General features: G+C 39.9%; 1 pseudogene; it reads right to left on the bottom strand.

Annotated features, from left to right (window-relative positions):
* Positions 1–17,667: 17,667 nt before the first annotated feature.
* Positions 17,668–19,102, bottom strand: LOC147634430 (uncharacterized; annotated as a pseudogene).
* Between the last annotated feature and the right edge of the window lie 2,118 nt (positions 19,103–21,220).

Here is a 21,220-nt window from a genome sequence, read left to right as displayed (position 1 = left end):
CTCACGGGAACCCAGTGAGGCTGAGACTGTGACTGCTGCTGCAGCGGTCTCTGGGCGTGCTGCTGTGGCTGTCTCCCTCGGCGGCGCCCCTGTCCAGGCTGCCACTCCAAGGTCTCTGTGGCCTGAGCAGGTGTCCCGGAGGCAGCCTGCCGAGCCGAATCTGTGGGCGGGCCATCAGTAGCCTGCTGCTGTGGTGGTGAGGGTCGGGGTCTCCTGCGAGGGCAGGCCTTGGCCAGATGACCGACCTGCCTGCAAATGAAGCACTGGTTCGGGAGCCCCGAGAACTCCACTCTCTGATCTATCCACCCCCCCCTATCCTAGGTAGCTGAATGACCTTAGGAAGGGAGGAGATGTCAGATACCAACACTCTGACCGAAGGTAGCCCAGCTGCTCTGGCCACCACTGAAGCTGCTGAGGGGCCCGTCTCAAGAACCGAGCCCACCAATGCTCCGAGCCTGGAGAGGAGCGGAAGGTACTCCCGGTGGAGACCAGGGAAACAAACTGTAATATGGAAGAGGCGCTCTCCCTGCTCCGCCGCAGCTGGGTCAAATCCATGCTGCCAAGGCCTGAAGAAAGCCCGAGCCCCCCTGATGTCCAGAGGACTCATGGCAAGGACCTTGGCCACGCTCTGGGCGACCTCAAACTCGATCTGATAATGTCCCCGGCCCAAGAGCTGTACATCCAGGATCTTGCCCACATCTGCTAGAAGGCGGGCCTGAAGAAGATCCCTGATCTCCCCTCTGCTGGGGCGAGTGCCGACTATACGGCAGATGGTGGAATGAGCCTGGAGGCGTTCCACCTCTGCGGTGAGGCTCGCTTCCTCTTCCGGCGAAAGAGAAAGCCTGATGGGGATGTCCTCGGGGGCGGGCGAGGGGGCTGCGGATGAGTCCCTCTGAGGCGAGGCGGGAGGAGTCTCCATCAGAGTCTGAAGCTCAGGCGAAGGCGAGGCGAAAACGGGGAACCTGCAAGAAATGGGCTGCACACGAAGAGGCGGAAGATCGGAAGCAGAGGAAAAAAAAACAGAAACCCCCTGGGGGTGAAGAAAGGCACGAAAGAGCAGGGAGGGGGCGAACAAACCCCAAGGAGAAGCCCTGGGGGGGGCGGCAGCAACAAGAAGGGGGGGGGGCGGGGCACTACTGAGAGGAGGCGGGCGCGAGCAGGCGGAGAGGGGGGGACGAATCAGGCGAAAAAGGGGGAGGGAGGGCGAATAGGCGAAGAGGGAGGGGGGGGGGTGAGTCGGCGCGAAGAGGCTAGGAGGGGGGGGGGGATGAGATGGCGAGAAGGGGGGAGGCGCAGCAGCAGCGAGGAGGGGGGGCGCAAGCAGGCAGGACCGCGAGAAGGGGGGGGGGCGCAACGGCGAGTAGAAGGGGGGGAGCAAGAAGCGAAGGCGGCGGCGATGGTCGAGCAGCGGGAGCTTCAGCGAGCGATCAAAACAACTCCTTGTGTGGACTCTCCCTTCAGCAGGAAGTTCTTCAGGCTGGGAAGGAGATATCGTCAGAGGACATGGCCATCACGTTGCTGTCACATTTGCCCTCTTCGTACTCAGCATTTTACTCGTCTTTGATTACCAGTGGCAGGCTCAGCACCATCACGTGGGAGGAGCTTGTGCCCATGGTCCTGGACCAGGAGGAACGATTCACGAACCCTCCTCAGGGTGGAGGTTCGGAGGCCTTTACTGGCCAACGGTCGAAAGGCCGTAACTCGGGCAAAGGGAAGGCTTCATCGGAGAAGTCTTCTGAGAAGAAGTCCGACGTTGACCGTGAGAAACTGAAGGCAGAGAGGACCTGTAATGATTGTGGCGAGAAAGGCCACTACTGGAGGCAGTGTCCCAAGCGGAAGACCGAGAAGGGTGAAGACTCCTCAGCAATCATGAAGACTCCGGCTTTTGTGCACCTGGAGGTGATGGACACCGATGCTTCATTTTCTTCAGGCAGGGAGGAGATTGGAGGATTCTCCGCAACGGATACTCGGGAGTGGATTCTCGATAGTGGTGCTTCCAGGCACATGACTCCTTCCCGTTCCGGTTTACAGGATCTCTGCAGGCTTTCTGGTCATATTCTTACTGGGGATACGTCCACTATCCCAGTTCACAGTGAGGGCAGGATGGAGATAGTTCCCGATGGTAGAGGGGGGAAGCATTCCTCCCAGGTGTTGTATGTTCCGGCACTTGGTTTTCATCTGTTGTCAGTGCATCAGGTTTGCAAGACTGGCGTACGGGTTGAGTTTGATGAGCATTTTGTTGCTCTCCGGGACAAAACAACAGGCCAAGTGGTTTGGGAAGGTGGAGTGGAGAATGGAGTCTACAGGCTTTCAGCACTCTCTCTCCCAAGTCCTCAAGATTGTGATGAGTGGCAGTGTGGTAATAGCTACTCAGGTGTGGATACGCTGCAGGAGCGGGCTTTCCGAGACCAGGTGGTGGATAGCTTGCCAGTAGATGGCAGCAGTTGGCAGGAACTTTCCAGTACTGAGGTTGGTAGTTCTTGTGTTCGTGAGTCAGAGGAAGCTGAACAGGTCACTTATGCTCTGATGTCTCGTCGTGTTCGGGACATAGAACTTCCAGTAGTTAAGGATGTTCTTTCCACGGGGACCTTTCGGAAAGCCAGGCAGGTGACAGGTGATTACTTGCAGAAGGAGGTGGTTTCTCCAGGCTTTGTGGTTCCGGATTCAGAGGGGGTGGTTGACAGGTTTCAGAAGGCCTTGCGTGGTCTTCAGAAGGTTTCCAGGACTTGCTTGTGCACCGTAACAGGTGTTGATCCTTGTGAGCAGTGTGATGTCTCTGTGACTCAGAAGCTGGATGGTTCATGGATCTGGTTGATGGACACCGGATTGGACGGGAGCTTCCTGATGAGGCAGTTGAGCTCTTGGTTGCAGATGTCTCTTTGGGAGGCAGGATTGCGTTTCCTGTGGTTTCTGCGACATGCGAAGGATCATGGACTCTTGTACACAGGAGGGGGATTGTTGGATGGAGTCCGACTCCACGGTTGGAGTGACTCGGTTTGGGGAGGAGATCCGGACACGAGGAGATCTACTTATGCCCCAGGAGCAGTTTTACGGAGCAGGAGGAGGTTACATTGCAGGTTTGGGCTTCCACTGGAGGAACCCTTGGTCATCCAGAGGCACTTTGTTCGTGAACAGATTGTTGCTGATGACATCTTGCTGGAGTTCTGTTCGACGGAGGACAGTACGGTGGACCTCTTCACGAAGTCGCTCTCAGGATTTGCTCAGGCGGCACCCCAGCTCCCAGTGGTTGGTTACACAGCCAGGAGCTGAGAGGGGGTGTTAGAAGTCATCTCCTGTCTAGATTTATACACCAGGGCCTTTGTTGTGGGTGTGCCCACCCTTATGAGGTGTTTTCCCATTTTTTCCCACTCTCCGTATTTTTCCCCTATTTTTCCCATTTTTTCTGAGGCTTGGGAGGGCTGCCAGAGGGTGCCAAGAGCAGTACAGTGCTGGCCGACTGGATGTTTATCAGTCGTGGGCACTCTTGCTGCTGGCCGACTGGTTTTGATCAGGTTTTGGCACCAGATAGCTGGCCGACTGCATTTATGCAGTCGTGGACTTCTTTTATCAGTCACAAGGCTTCTCTTATGCTGGCCGACTGCCCTCTAGGGGAGTATATATAGGTCCTCAGCCCCCATACCTCATTTGTATCATATTCGGGATCTTCTTGTGTATATCAGAGCAGAGTTACACACCTACATCTCTCTCTTTTTGTGCTGTTTTTTCTGCCTGCGTTTTTGCTCTTGTGTTCCCAGATTTGGTCATCATCTCCGCTGCATATTCTGACAAGATCATCACGACAGTTGCAGTTCACCAGATAATCTCTTGTTGGATGTGTTTCAAGAGAGGTTGGGGTGAGCTATGACAATAGATGGCCGGCCCATCACATTTAATCTTATGAGCGAACAGCCTTTTTGGTGGCATCCCTTCCTCCTCAAGCCTCTCTGAGCAGAATACTACAAGGCCCCACGCCACCTTTGCATCAACCCAACATATCTCCCCATCCGTCGTCGCTGGGCTTGCGACCTGTTCCACAAATGAACAGTAGCAAAACCCGAAACTTCAGTTTAACTTCCCTTGGTTCAACCCCCCACTTTCGGTAGTCCATGCACAGAAGAACGCATGATCGCCCGCATGACTGCGTTCAATGCCAAGTATAAGCAGGTGCTAGACTCCGCCATCATCACCACCATTTGCTTCTTCAACCTGATCATAGTCCTCTTGGTCGAATCTTGGCACCACTATGATGAAGGAGCCCAAGGCCTTGCCTCCGACATCAACAAAGGCCTCCCCACACTCAAGCAACTATTCGGCTACTACGAGCGCATCCAGTGGATACCTGCTGGCACCTCCAGACCTTTAAAGACATGATGAAGATAGCCAATACCTTATATTGCGGTATGATTTCATCCACACATACTCCCTCTACTACCGCCACTCAGCTTTCTTGCCAATTCTAAGGACGGACTTGAATTAGGGAGGGTGTATGTTAACCACAATGGTTAACATTACTTAAAGTGTGTGTATACTTCATGTAATTTATTTTTATGCAAAACCACGCTAAGCGCTTCATGTAAAAGAATATGGGATGATCGAGTTTACAACATGTGTAATGCTGCCTATGAGCTATAAAGCCTAGATGTACATAGAGCTAGAGAACCAGTTTTGGCCCCCAATTGTTAATGGGTGGCAACCATTATAAAAAGAGAGCTCATGTATTAAGTAACTTAATGAATTATAAAAAGGATACAGTCCCATTATCACAATTGAGTCTTCTTCTTCTTCCCTCTTTCTCTCTTGTGGCTCTGATGGTGAGCTTGTGTGTTGATGCATGCTTGCTTTCTTTATTGTGAGTGTGTGCTTGTAGGTGATGCTTCCTATCTTCTCTCCTCCTCCTCCTTCTGCTTCTTCTTCTTTGTCTCTCTCTCTCTCTCTCTCTCTCTCTCTCTCTCTCATTTCCTGCTTGCATACATGAAGAATTGAGGTAGAAGTTGAGCTTTCCATAGCTCCTTCTCTCATCTGGCTCTCAAGGAAATCTCCACTTGCATGACACAAGTGGTGGTGAAGTGAGCCCATAGCGGCTTCACATCGAGGAGTTAATCCCCTTAGGGTTGGCTTAGTGTATGTTCCCGAAACGACCCTTGCATCTTTTCTTTTCTCTTCTCTTCTTCTTCCCTCATGCAAGGAGAATGCTCATTTAGGTGAACATCTTTAGCACTACATGCTAGGTAGAGAGCAGTGAGAGAAGAAGCTATGAAAATTTAAACTTGGGTGACACAAGTGATGGTGAAGTGAGTCCCTAGCGGCTTCATATCAAAGAGTTAATCCTCTTAGGGTTAGCTAAGTGCATGTTCCCAAACCGATCCTTGCATCTTCTCCTTTCTCTTCTCTTCTTCTTCCCTCGTGCAAGAAGAATGTTCATTTAGGTGAACATGGGTCTCTCTGTAAATTATTAAAAAAAAGAAACATGCCATTCTCCTATTTAGATGATCACTTTCATTGATGAAAGTGTAGGATAACAAGAGATAATTAGAGTTGTGTATGTGTGACATTGTACTTACATGATGGGATAACCGAGCTTACAACACGTGTAATGCCGGTCATATGCTAGAAAGCCTAGGTGTACATAGAGCTAGAGAACCAGTTTTGGGTCCCCAATTATTAATGGGTAGCCGACCGTTGTAAAAAGTGAGCTCTTGTATACAAGTGACTTGAAGAAATATGAAAAGGATACAATCCCATTATCACAATGGAGAGTCTTCTTCTTCTTTCCTCTTGCTCTCTTGTGTGGTTATAGTGGTGAGCTTGTGTGTTGATACATGCTTGCTTGCTTGCTTGATTATGAGTGTGTGCTCGTAGATGAGACCCTCTATCATCTCTCCATTCCTTTCTTCTTTATCTATCTCTCTCTCTCTTCCTCCTTACATACATGAAGGCATTGAGATAGGAGTTGAGCTTTCCATAGCTCCTTCTCTCATTGCTCTTTACCTAGGAGTGTGGATCGAAATCGATGAAGATGGATGATAACCTGCATCTCTCCAAGCGGAAGCTTTAGCAGCCCAACCTACATCTGTGCCTAATGAGGAACCTGCAAGGCCCCAAGTGGATGCTTTAGCAGCCCAACCTACATCTCTACTTCTCCCCCATATGAGGAACCTGCATCCCTCCAAACGGACGGTTCAACAGTTATATAGCTTTCTCTATCAATGTAAACCAATGTGGAGAAGATTTTGAACCAACGTAAAAAGATAAAATTTTGGATAATGTATAAAATTTTGGACAAGATTTTTCTCGATGTCTTCAATATGGCTGGAACATTACGTTGCAATGCTTTCTATTACATAGTCGGTTATACTATGTTCCAATGCTTCCTATTACATAGTTTGAATGCACCAAGAAAACTTGTTTGCTGGTGATGTCTTTATATGAAATGATCCTTTCTTCTCTCCTTGGAACCTATTTACAAAAATCACAATAATGTGTTGATAATGATGATTAGGACATAGCGATGAAATTCTTTTACATGTATTAATAATGTGTGAATACTTTTGCATGGCTAGTGTGATTGACATACCTTACAATCGTTGCACTTGAACACATAATTATTAGCCAATGTAGGTCGTTCTTATTTGTCAAGTCACTTCTCACTTGACGTAGGGAAATGTTTGACTTTATATTAAGTACAATTAGAAGCATGTGCTCAAATGATACCTCTAATAGAATCCATGGATTTTTAATGTCATCCTCTAAGTTTTGATTAATAGCTACAAGAGTTCCATTCACATAATACTATCTCATGTAATGAAAGGCTAAAATAAAATTCTGAGAGCCAATTATATATTTACAAATAATAGACTTCTGCTGGACTTTGCAGGTAACCCCACTTTGTTCTTTCACATCCCAATTTTGATCCAGGAAATCCAAACATTTCTATACTTTGCAGATAAACATTCACATTGTTTTCTAACCTCTTCATCATAAAAGAAGTCAACGAAAACATGCAATGGCATAAACACAGTTATTTTCACTTAGTGACTTACCACATTTGATCTCATACATCGTTGCACACCTTGATATATCTTTAACCTAGAGCACTCACTTGTTTCTATAGTTGGTATCAGCCATTCTGGATTGTCGAATGAAGGAAGAGGTGATGCTTTTAGAGAGCCATAATCTGTAACACTGTGAGGTGCCATATAAAACATGTCATAAAAGAAAACTCCTCTCTCTACGAAACACCTACTTGATCTTTCTTTGTATTACTACTCACCAATAGAAGCATGAAACGCATCGACGATTCCCACTATACTATCTATCGGTTGCCAATCTACCAAGTTTGAAGGATATACATCTATATAGACAAATACAAGACAACTGATTATACAGAAAATAAACTCATTACATAGACATAATGTTAAATCATTTCAAAAACATCCACTTACAGTTTGGTCTATAGAGTGGGGTGCCATTAGGTAAGCGAGTGCATGTAAGCATGTTGTATAAGGACTTATTTGATGCTTCTATCTGTGTTGGAGAACTTAAAATCTTTAACTCTGTCATTTTGTATGTGCCGATGAACTCATTTGTTATCCTTTTTCTCTTCCTCGTCTACAACATAACCCAACTTCCACTAAAAATGGTGGTAGGAATCCACCTTTGATTATCCACATCAAAATTGTTGTACATTGTAATAGCTCTAATAGAGGAGCTCGGATGCCTAAATCTGATGCAAGAGGAGAGCTAATCTGATGTGAAAAAGGAGAGGGAAGAAGATAATCTCCAAAACATGTGAAAGTAAAAGTAACCATAGCTTTCATACGAATTAAGAAACTGACAATATACAGTTTGGTCTAAGTATTTTATAATCCTTATAAAGAATATATGAAATATATCTAAATAGCAAAAGTTCCATTAAGAAACTGACAATATACAGTTTGGTCTAAGTATTTTATAATCCTTATAAAGAATATATGAAATATATCTAAATAGCAAAAGTTCCATTATGGTGGCTTTCTTTCTATTAGTCCAAACCCTTTCTCACTCTAGAGAAGAGAGGCCTAAAATTGAGTCCAAAATAAGTCTCTAATAGGAAAAGACATCACCCGCACCAACAATGCGGAGATTATATGTGGCCTGACATAGATGTTAACCCATTTCTAGGGTTAATAAGAGCTACTATCATTATCTTATATCAAGGAGTCAAGTTAGATACACCAAAAGGTCATACATTTAAGATATGAAGCAATGGTGTCCAAATCTACAATTTGGACACATACCCGTAATGGTCCGACGGAATATTTATGGCGATTCCCACTTCAAGAGCATGTGGTCGTAAATTAGAATAAATTTCCAAGTGATGTACTTCATGAATATATTATGAGAGTAGTCATTGTAATAGCATTAGGCCTCTTATGAGCCTAAAGTGCCCGGCTGGCCACAGTTTAAGTGAGTGTGAACTTATGGCCATGTATATAAGTGAATATCTCTCATAATACAAAGAACTCTCCCATTGTGCAATAGATTCTTGCTCTTGCTAATCTCTCTCTCTAGTGCATACTAGTGACTGTGTGAGTGAAGTGAGGTGAGAGGAGGGACAAGTACACGTAGTGCAATGCGACGGTATGACAACGCTTGCTCGCGAAAGACGCGATGGAATTACTTCTCAAGGAGTTGTAGAGCTTGGAGACCTCAAGGGTTACGAGCTCGGCCATTGAAAAGATTCTCACACGATAGTTCCGGTTTACCAGGTAATCTCTTGTTAGATGTGTTTCAAAGGGAATTGGGATGGTCATAACATTTTTGGCGCCGTTGTTTGGGAAATCAATCCTTGGCTTTTTCCATCGCTTTCTCTAATCTACGCGTTACCCATTGTCCATTGTCTTGAGTAGTGGTTTTCCATGAAAAAGATGTGGTTTTGATAGAGATTGTGTGCAATTTGGTGAGAAATAGCTCTCTTTTTTGTTTTTTCAAAAGAATGATTTTTTAGCTTAAATGTGTTGTTTTATTAGTTAAATTTAGTTTTTAGTGTTTGTTAAGTATACACATAGTGTGTGTTAGGTTTAGTTTGCATCCATTACATCAAACAATGTAATTTTTCATGGTATTTAGCTTTCTTTAGAGTTAAACATAGAACTAGAATCATTAATTTTTATTTAATTTGTAAGTTTTTTATTTGATTTGTATGCATTAGAGTGTTAGCAAGCATTAAGAGTAGCTTAATTATTTGAAATTTTTCTCAAAAACTCTTAAAAACTCTTGAAATCAATTAATCTTTCTTAATTGACTAGTTTTTGTCATTAAAAATGATTAATCTAATTCAAGAGACAAAAAGATTAGAAAATATATTTTTTGGGATCAAATATAAGAGGTCGAAATTAGTGCTTTTGAGAGCATTTAGATGCATCAAAACACCTAATTACATCAATTTCTTCATCAATTGTCCTCACTTTTCCTTAATTTTGTATAAAGAGAAGAGACTTAAATTAAGACTTTGATTAATCTTTAATTATAAATTAATTTACACATTAGGTGATACACATAGCTTAGCAATTACATGCTCTATCCAATGATATGCTCAATGGTGTGAATTAATTAGTGATGATTATTGATTAATTAAAGCTCTTGATTAGTCCATAAGAAAAAAAGATCAGTGGTGGAAAGATTACTCTTTTATTAATTCTTAAGCACCTTTTTTCATAACTCATTAAGACTAATGAGCATTAAATGAAAAGATGCCAATGAGTTGTTAAATTGTCCATTTTGGGGATCATTTATGAAGGGTGTAAGGATGTGTCATAAAAGGGTTGACTTTTTTGTCACCTGCCTTTTTGGAAAAATGCCCATATCTCTCCAATTTAAAATTCAAGAAATATTCCTCCCAAAGAAGAAAATTTAAATTTTCCTCTAGACTTCAAAAAAAAAAATCGAACGTTTCACGCATTAAGGTCTCACGCCTTAAGCGGTTTACACCTTAAGGCCTCACGCCCAAAAATAAATAAATTGGACGTTTCACGCGTTAAGGTCTCACGCCTTAAGCAGTTCACGTCTTAAGGCCTCACGTCAAAAAAAACAAATTTAATAAAATCCGTAAAGTCCACTTCACGTCGTGAACTGCACCTTGCTGATTTATGTTGTGAAAGGAGGTCCGTCGATAAAAAAAAGCTTGAAAAATAGCCATGTTTGGTGGACGCTCATATCTCCTAGACTATGAATCCAATGAAAGCGCTCTAGTACTCATCGGAAAGCCGATATTGAGCTCTTTGAAATTGGTCTTGAGCGTCCGAGAGTAAAATCCATCATTTTGGTCTTCGACCAGTAGAGCCTCAAAATTCAACCCAAAAATTGAGGCAAGGAGCCCATATAGCACTAAAAATCATCTAAAACAACCCAAAAATGATTGCGAACCATATTCAGGCTACTTTTTGAGTGTCTAAACGACGAAATCACGAAAAACTTAGAGAGACAAAGTTGTAGTACTCCAAAAATACTACAACTCTCTCATACAAAGTTTTTTCAAATTCCTTTTTGAACACATTTAAAAATGGGTTGTGAAACATGAAAAATCTTTCTGGAAAAAATTTCATCTTGAGATAGTGATGGAAAACAGGTTTTGAGACCTCCTCTTCCATCTGGCATACACTTTTTCTGAAAAATATCTTTGAGGTCATTCACGTGTATGTAGCCCTACATTAATTAGAACAAACGGACACTTGTTTGACCCAGTGAAGGGTATGCTAGGCCTCCTAAGGCTGTAAGAAAACCTAAGGCTCTAAGAAAACCTAAGGGTATGCTAGGCCTCCTAAGGCTGTAAGAAAACCTAAAAAGAAACAAAAACACATGTGCTTGCTCATTAAGAAGCTATTGACAACGTCAAAGATATGGCAACGATAAAAAGATTCCGTGGACTCACACTTAGACTAAACCCAATGGCTGCAATCTTCAAGCCATTGAGATCCATGCCCCAAATACACCTCCCAATTCACTCATTTTTTAGTATTTTCTTTTATTCTTTGGATTTGTCTTGTCCCAACACTTGGATTAATCTTATTGGTCCATAGGAACCTTAATTGGACCATAATCAAAAAAATTTCAAAAATCTGGACCCTTAGGCTAAGGTCTTCCGAATCAATTTCAATTAATTCCAATTACACCTTGGAAAATCTATTTTGATTTTTTGTTTCAAGGAAACATTTTTTGATATTTGTAGAATTTATTTATCCAAAAATATCTCAATTTTGATTTACCACTCTCTAGAAATTTTTATCTCACTAGGCAAAACAAGAAAAAATGATATTTTCTTGTATTCAGAAACATAGAATGATTACAAGGGATTGAAGTAGAGGCTTAATTGATATTCAGGTTGAGGAGGAATCCTACATCCTCTCCCACTTGAAAAATGTGAGATGTCCTCATCTCGCAAAGTGGGGGTAATCCTTCACCAACTCTTCTTCTTTCTCCCAGGTGGCGTCTTCTAGAGGGAAGAACTTCCACTTTACTAAGAATTCTGTGAGGACTCTGCTCCTGAGAATCTTCTCCCCAATGTCAAGGATTTCCTCAGGTTGTTGGAGTACCATCTGTCCTTGAGTCGGAGAGAGATCAATTGCTCATCATCAAGCACGTGACTCGGGCTAGGTACATATTTCTTAATAAGCAAGCTGACATGGAATACATCATGTACCTTGAGATGGGGAGGCAGAAGAAGTTTGTAGGCTAGATCGCCCACTTTCTTTATGACAGCATACGGTCCATAGTATCTGGGAGAGAGCTTCTTGTACTTCCCTAAGGATAAGGAACTTCTTTTTGGTCGTACTCAAATGAAGACCATATCTGATTCTTCAAACTCTCTCTATGATCTCTTTTTATCTGCATACTGCTTTTGCCTATCTTGGGCTGCCTTTATATCTTTACGGATTGATTGCATCTGCTAGTCCATGTCATCAAGCATTTGTCTGGACATTTCGACTCTGATCAATGGGTCAGACCAAGTCAACAGTGTAAGGCAATCTTGTCCATACAAAGCTTTGAAAGGACTCATCCTAATGCTCCGATGATAAGAAGCATTGTAAGCAAATTCGACCAAATACAAATGACTTAACCACTTCTTGGGTTCCCTGCTGCTACAGCATGATCAAAGGATATCTTCTATTACCTGATTCACCCTTTCCATCTGGCCATCCGTTTCGGGGTGATAGGCTGTGCTGAGATCCAAGAAAGTTCCTACTGCTTCAAAGAATGCAGTCCAGAATTTTGATGTGAATTTGGGATCTCTGTCACTTACTATCCTCTTGGGTAAACCATGCAATCTAAAGATCTCCTTAAGGAAAAATCTGGCAACATCCACTGCAGAGTATGTTTCTTTTACTGGAATCAGATGGGCAACTTTGGTTAGCCTTTCAACTACCACAAAAATGGAGTTGTAACCTGATTGCACTGAAGGTAATCTAGTGACAATCCATACTGATGCATTCCCACTTCATATGTGGAATGTCTAGAGGCTGCAATTTCCCTGGCATCTTGACTCTTTGGCACATCAAGCATTTTCGCACATGATCAAGTACATCCTTTTTAGTCCTGGCCAGAAGAAGCTTTTCTTCACAAACATGGACACTCTACCCTCAAGGGTGAGAGGAGGCAAGAAATATTATGTAGAGGACTTACTTGGCTCACTTAAATTGTGGCCGGCTGGGCACTTTAGGCTGACCTAATGCTATTACAATGACCACTCTCATAATATATCCATGAAGTATATTACTTGGGACTTCATCCTAACTTACTACCACACACTCTTGAAGCGGGAATCACCATAAGTATTTCATCGAACCATTACAGGCGCCCATCCAAGTTGTAGATTTGGACACCATTGCCTCATATCTTGATGAATATATGACCTTTTGGTGTGTCCACCTTGACTCCATGATATAAGATAATGGTAGTAGCTCTTGTTAACCCTAGGAATGGGTTAACACACCTTTATTGAGACGTACGTGTGGGTTTCTTCGGCGACCCAAAGCCCGAGCACTGTATGGTTAGCACCCTCTAAGGATCCTTCGTAGGTAACCTAGCGCTTCACTCATAGGCCGCTTCCTTGGTCCCTCATCCACAGTATCGGAAGCTCACCATTTAAATCAAACTGAGATTGGTCAAGACCTCGGCCGACCTTGCTACGCGAGATGTCCTCCGTTGACTCTCCGTCCACCAGAAGTTGCAACTTTAACAGATAGGTGTCTCCATGACCTCATTCACAAGACGGTCAAAATGCTTCCCCAGCATTCTTGACATAAAACAATCATTTAAAAACAGATTTCACATACAAATACAGTTCCAACAATATTTCCATTTTTTCTCATCACTCATCCTTTTACATTAGTCCCCATATTTTCTCATCTTCCCATAAATTTTTTCTTCTTCATCGATCCCTATCACATCATATCATTCCCACATCAAATCACATCCAATCGCATCATCCACACATCAATCCACATCATCCATACATCCATCCACGTCATCCACACCAATCCACATCATCTATACATCCATACATCCATCCACATCAATCCACATTATCCACACATCCATCTACATCTTCCATACATCCATCCATATCAATCCACACGTCAATCCACATCATCCATACATCCATCCACATCAATCCACATTATCCACACATCAATCCACATTCATTTCATAAGTATTCCCATTCTCATCTAGTCACATCTTTTTCTATCTCATCACTTATTTCCTCATTTATCCACATCAGATCACATCTACTTGCATCTACCCATACATCTCATCACTTCACATACATTAACATCTATCCAGTTTACATCGCATCTTATCACATCCATTTCACATCACATCTCATTAATTCACATCCCGATTCACATGCTAACACATTCATTCACGTCCCTTATTGTTCATTCACATCTCGATTCACATGTTATCACATTCATTCACATTCTATATCATTCATTTACATCTTGATTCACATTGCATCACATCTCATCTATTCATTCACATTTATCTGATTTGCATCACATATCATCATATCTATTACCTTTCATTCTCATCACATCCATCCATTCTTTCCCATCTATCTAATTCGCATTACATCTCATCACATCTATTTACCTCTCATTCTCGTCACTCCTATTCTCATCGCATCCATCCATCCATCCATCCATCCATTCTTTCCCATCTATCTGATTCGCATCACATATCATCACATCTATTTACCTCTCATTCTCGTCACTCCTATTCTCATCGCATCCATCCATCCATTCATTCTCATCACATCCATCCATCCATTCTTTCCCATATATCTGATTCGCATTACATCTCATCAGATCTATTCACCTCACATTCTCATCACTCCTATTCTCATCGCATCCATCCATCCATTCATTCCCATCTATCTGATTTGCATCCCATATCATCACATCTATTTACCTTTCATTCTCATCACTTCTATTCTCATCACATCCATCCATCCATTCTTTCCCATCTATCTGACTCGCATTACATCTCATCACATCTATTCACCTCACATTCTCGTCACTCCTATTCTCATCGCATCGATCCATCCATTCATTCCCATCTATCTAATTCACATCCCATCTCATCACATCTATTTAGCTCTCATTCCATCTCATCACATCTATTTGCCTCTCATTCTCATCACTTCTATTCTCATCACATCCATCCATTCATTCATTCCCATCTATCTGATTCATATCACATCTTATCCATCCATTCATTCTCATCACTTCTATTCTCATCACATCCATCCATCCATTCATTCCCACCTATCTAATTCATATCACATCTTATCACATCTATTTATAGAATGTAAGAGAATTCTTATTTTTGATATAAAGATTCTTTACGCATCTATTTATGCATAAGAACAACTTCAGTGAGAAATAACACTTTTATAAAAATCCGTTTATGCATCTATTTATGCATAAATTCAATTTTAAGGAGAATAACACTTTCAAAATAAAAATAAATCTTTTATGCATCTTTCTATGCATAAATTCAATTTTAATGAGAATAAATCTTTTGAAATAAAAATAAATTTCTTTATGCATCTTTCTATGCATAAAATCAAAATTGATGAGAATAACTCTTTTGAAATAAAAATAAATTTCTTTATGCATCTTTCTATGCATAAAATCAAAATTTGATGAGAATAACTCTTTTGAAATAAAAATAAATTTCTTTATGCATCTTTCTATGCATAAAATTAAAATTTGATGAAAGTAACGCTTTTATAAAATAAAAAAAATTCTTTTATGCATCTATTTATGCATAAATTCAATTTAAGGAGAATAACACTTTCAAAATAAAAATAAATCTTTTATGCATCTTTCTATGCATAAATTCAATTTTAATGAGAATAACTCTTTTGAAATAAAAATAAACTTCTTTATGCATCTTTCTATGCATAAAATCAAAATTAATGAGAATAACTCTTTTGAAATAAAAATAAATTTCTTTATGCATCTTTCTATGCATAAAATCAAAATTTGATGAAAGTAACGCTTTTATAATAAAAAAATCATTTATGCATAAATTCAATTTTAATGAAAGTAACACTTTTATAATAAAAAAATTCTTTTATGCATCTATTTATGCATAAAAAATCAATTTTGATGAAAGTAACACTTTTATAATCAAAATATTCCCAATATGCATCCTTCTATGCATAGAAATTAATTCTAATGAAAATAACACTTTTATTATAAAAATATTTCTAATATGCATTTTTCTATGCATAGAATAAAAATAACACTTTTAGAATACACAAGCGATGGGGATTACTCTTTTTGAATAATAAAAGATAAAACTTATTTAACAAAATTTAAGAAAATTTTGCCATAACCTCCTTTGTATGGCTGACCATTTTTTAATTTTTTTCATTCTCAAGTTACTTAGAAATTATCCCAAATGATTTAAAGCATTCTAAACTAATCAAATTTCACTTTTTAAAGAGAAACAATATGAAAAGTTTAATTCTAACAATTCGATTACACATCTAGGATAAAGAAAGGCTAAATTCAAGAAAGCCTTTCCAACAAGGCATAGCACCATTTTTCATTTTAAAGAAAACAAAAATTAGAAAACCATTAAATGGAATAAAGAAAAAGTAGGATTTCTAGCTTACATGAATTTTTGTGAGCTTTCCTTTGGCTTGATGGTTTGAGGGATCTACTCTTGTTTGCAACAAGAGTGGCCACCAATTCTTTTGAAGAGGAAATGGTCAAAAACTAATGAATTATCAATAAATTCACTGTTTTTAGCTCTGGGGAGGAGTAGAGTAACAGTGCATAAAACACTATTAACCATTTACAAAGAGGGAGGCTTTATTTATAGGAAAAAGTGAGCCTCTAATCAAGCAAAATTATTCTAGAATTTTTCAAATCAGTTTGGTCAATTTTTGACCATTTTTAGGTCAGTTTAGCTTACTTTTTGGATCTAATTGAAGCAAGAGAGAGGAGAGATGAAAATATCTCATTATTTGTGAGTTTAAAACTCAACCACACATGTGAAATAGGCACCTCCTTCATGAGGGAAATTCCCCCACACTGAGGTGTCAAAAATGCATCATTTCTTCTAAATATCTCTTCTTTTTTAACTAATAACCTTGTCCTTAGTCAACTCTTCATCTTATGTGAGTATTTACTCATTTTTTAGGGGATTTCCTTTTATTCTTCAATTTATTTTCTCCCTACATTTGGATTAATCTAATTGGTCCATAGGAACCTTAATTCAAAATTTTAAAAAAATCTGGACCCTTAGGCTAAGGTCCTTTTTACCTAATTTCAATTTATTCCAATTGCACATTGGAAATTTCTTTTTGAATATCTATTTCAAGGGAAACCATTTTAGACATATGAATTACTTATTAATGACAAAAACTAAAAGGTATATTTATAGTAATAATAATCATTAAATATGTTGTATTCCTCAACGCATTTATTTTGTTGTATTCCTCAAAGCATTTATTTTGTTGGCTTATGTTGCATGTTGCATGCAACATCCTTTTAGAGCTGGTGGTGTTTGAGGATGATTTTCTCGGGCATGCTACTAGAAAACGAGCAAGAGGGCTTGGAAATGACTCAAGACTAAGAGAATACATCAACTAGTTGTTATATTCCACAAAAACGTCTCAAAGGACAATGTAGAATTCACTCTGTTTGCTGTCAAAACATTATTTAGATACCTTGGGGATCGTCCAATCAGGTGGAATGTAGAAAAAGTGATGCTTTTGGAAAAGCAGTTAGGGGTGTGGATCTTCGGGCAAGGCCTCAAAGTGTATGCACTTAGAAGTAAATATTACCTAGTCTATATTGCATATAGATTGACATCGGGATTAGGGATCCCAAGATTCTTAGTAGTGATTATGGAAAAAGGGAGCTTCTCAGATTTAGAAGACCAAGGGTTCCTCCAATTTTGCAATTGCAAGATGTTACAAAGCCATATACATGTACATGAGGATGGTATTCTATAGGATCAATAGAATCCTATCTCTTTGTAATAATGTACTCTTTCACGTAATCACTTTTGAAGCTGAAATGTCAATCAAGGATCTATTGGTATCCAAATCTTTCCATGTCTTTGTTTTGTACCTATCCATTCTATATGCTTAAGAATTGCATTGGATCTTCTTCATATATCTTTCTTTCTATCTTTATTCAATAGTCTCACTACTTGACTAATTTTGGATGTTTTGAACTGCTCCTTCTTTTTGGCTTGCTGCTGTAAAAGTTTCATGTATGTCCACTAATGTAGTTCCTCTAAACTATTAGCTTTTTATCTTCCTCCACCATGTCTTATATGCTTGAAATACCCGTAGTGTGCTTGATAATGTGTTTTCTAAATTCCTTGGATTGACCATGTTGATAAAGTACCATATTGCTTTGCAAACCAAGGACTATGATTGTAGATAATGTGGCGCAAAATGAACAAGATGTATAACTTAGCATATTGCTCGACATACATTTTAAAAATAATTTTAATGCATAATCAATCTAATACCATGTAGTAGGTGATGTGTTGATTTGTCCATGCATCAATCATGGATGTGTTGAACTTGTTTAGCGATGTTTGAAAGGTTTCATGGTCCTTCTTTTTCCACACTTTCTTGTCACAAAACTTAAACATAATGTCTAAATATCTCCGCGTGTTGGCTTTATGTGTTCTTGCTTGACCATTGTCTACATGGTCTACTACTACATTGTGAACACGCTTCCATTGTGGGTATTTTATGGTTTGCAATAATCGACGTCTTATTTTTATATGACGATGCTTTAACACCTCCAATGGAAAGTTATCTTATGGTGTTTGTGGAGATAGAAACGTTCTTGCTTTAACACCTCCAATGGAAGGTTTCTTAGGTACATCCTTCCCATCCTTATACTTTTTTTCATCTTGTTCAATCTTTACATGTCCACCATGCAAACCAATGTCTGATAGAACTTTCTCTAATACTTTAATTGATTTAGCCTTTTTTGTATTGGGTCGTAAGGTCCATGCAAAACATATGTACAAAAACAAGAGTTTTTCAATGATTCTACAGAGAGAATGCATTGTATAAATGTGAACTCTCGCCGATAGAATATTGAGAACTTGCTTGAAGTTTGGGTCTTTCAAGTGCCTATCTGGTGCCTTCTTCTGATACCTTTTATCTAACACTTTTGCACTGCACATACAATATAGGTAGCAGCTTTTTGAATTGGCACCCTTTGACACATTGTACATACATTTCAAAGTTTTGAGATCACCTCCCATATGCCAATCCGCCTTATATTATCTCAGGCCTTCCACATTCAAGAATTTTCCATTTCTCTCCTCATCACTGATGATCTCGGGTATAGATGTGTTATAAAAGACCCAATGTAGAATATCGAAATCCTCTGAGTCTACCTGCAACATAAAAAAAACATAACTATGCCACACGTAGTGCTTGCATTAGCTAATTCATTTACACAAACTAATCTCTAATAAAATTTACCTTAAATGATCCCAAAGAGAATATATTATTTTTGAATTGAACACTAAAACATTTGGAATCATCCTTTTTAATAGATGGATCAAGGGCCATGTTCATCAATGTGATGGTAACTCTTTCTAACTTTTTCTCCTTTACTATTTTCAAGCTTTATTACAAATTTGAGGACACCCTGATACTCTTCGAGAGTACTTCAAACAGCTAAATAACATATGATTGTAGGGCCTCCAAGTCCTAGAAAGTGTGGAAGACCACATCTCCTTTTGGCGCAGCATGCATGTCTTCAATATGAAATGGGGTTCCCAATGCCTACAACATCTCTTCATTTACTTGTTTATGCATCTTAGTTACTGAAGTAGGATTTGGCAGTAATAATGCCTTCATATGAGAATGCTTGATCTTTTTGTACAAAGTCTTATATATGGTTGAGTACCCTTTGTGTGATATACTCGTCTCATCTAGTATTGCCTGGATATCCTCTGTATATTGAGTTGATTCTCTTTGATGAAATCTTCTATTTGCCTTTGTGAGATCTTCTTATACTTCTTCTCCTTCATCATTTCTTTTACACGTTGGCGATCTCAAAGAATACTTAAATGTGTGCCCAAAGTTTTTGTCATTGATTCTTTGTCAAGATGCAATAGTGATCTGACATCAAATTGAAATGTAAAAATTCATATACATGATCATTTGCAATACTAATTAAAGTTCATAAAATTATTAAACAACTATTTTTATGCCACCTAGCTTTAGCTTCTGAATATCTCTTGGCTTTTTTTGTTGCCTGTGACCTAAGGAGTTCTTCTTAACTCTCCACTCACCTCTTTGTTTTTCAAGCCCTAAAATGGTTTCCTTATTACTTAGTAACTTCTGCACACATTGCTCCATGGTCTACCTCAATTGAATGTTCTCACTCTCAAACAAATCTCTTTCTAACTTAAAAACATTGCTCGATGCTTCTAAATGATGTGCATAACCCGAGAGCCCATTATAGCCATCTCTAAGAAAGTTAAGCAGAGATGTCGTATTCCTAAATGGAGTTGTGGAGTTTATAAAGGGGTCTTTGGGATAAAGTCTTCCATCATTTCATAAGTCTAAATTTTTATGCCCTTTCATCCTTAACATATCTTTGGAAGTAGTAGACAAGGTATTGGGTTTATTTCTCTCACTCAGGGATTCATATTCATGTTCGAGCTCGATGTGTACGTGGAAGTGTCCCTCCTCTCTCTACTTCTCCTTGCTCTTAATCTTCTCTATGAACCTCCTTTCTCATGATTCTCTGTCATCCTCTTAAGCTTCTTTGCATACCTCCTTGATCTAGATCTCCAAGTAGCACATAATGGAAAGGAGCTTGCTCTATATCGGGACAAGTAGCAAAAGAATGCAAAGGCATCAAATTAAAAAAATGCAAAAGAGTGCGAGTTGAACTACTTTTGAAATGTTCTTAGTTCATTTTTCGAGAGATTTTAAGAGAAGAACCATAAAAAATTGACCAAATCATTAATGCCCCTCATTCTTCACATACATGAATAGAAAAAGAGATTGAAAACTTTGAAAGTTGTCGGTATTTAATAATTTTATATGTGTATTTAAGAATAGGAAAATGTCTTTATATCTTAAGAAAATAAAGAGACCTTAAAATGATTTTCACCTTAATTTTTAGAGTTTTTGGATTATCTCTCTCTAAGTTGAGTTGGCATTTCTTAGAGGGCCCAAAATTGAGTTCAAAATAACCCTAATGAGGTATCCTACTTGGCCTCAATGTAAAGTCGGAGGACATGAGTGTCCATACAGTTAATGACCTTCATCAACGTTGCTTGTTGGAGTTGGGCGAAGCAAGATTTGGATGGTCTGCTCAAATTCAGTGCAATCCAAAGGGTTGCACCAATTGAGGGGATTAAGTGGAGGATCCATCTCATTCTTTTCGTATGGGGGCTAGGAAGTAATTTGCCTTCTTCCAAGGGAAGATGGGTAGGGAGAACATAGGGTTGATGTTTCTAGTGGGGGAGGGATTTTCTATGTAGAGGGTGTGGTTATGAGGGAGGTAGCAAGGAGGATGGGTGGGCATGCTGACAACAACGGGGGGGAGCAGCGGTGTGATGGTACCAATCCAAGGTAGAGGGAGGAATTTGGCAAGGGTGGCATTGATGAAGGAGGTGGTGAGGGTACCATGAGGCGGCGTGGTATGTGGTGATGAGGGAAATAGGGGAA

Source organism: Cibotium barometz, chromosome 10 (assembly GCF_041138505.1).
Source record: "Cibotium barometz isolate CiBa-2024 chromosome 10, ASM4113850v1, whole genome shotgun sequence".
Taxonomy (NCBI): Eukaryota; Viridiplantae; Streptophyta; class Polypodiopsida; order Cyatheales; family Cibotiaceae; genus Cibotium; species Cibotium barometz.
Note: the sequence above shows the minus strand (reverse complement) of the source record. Positions and strands in the feature narration are given on the sequence as shown.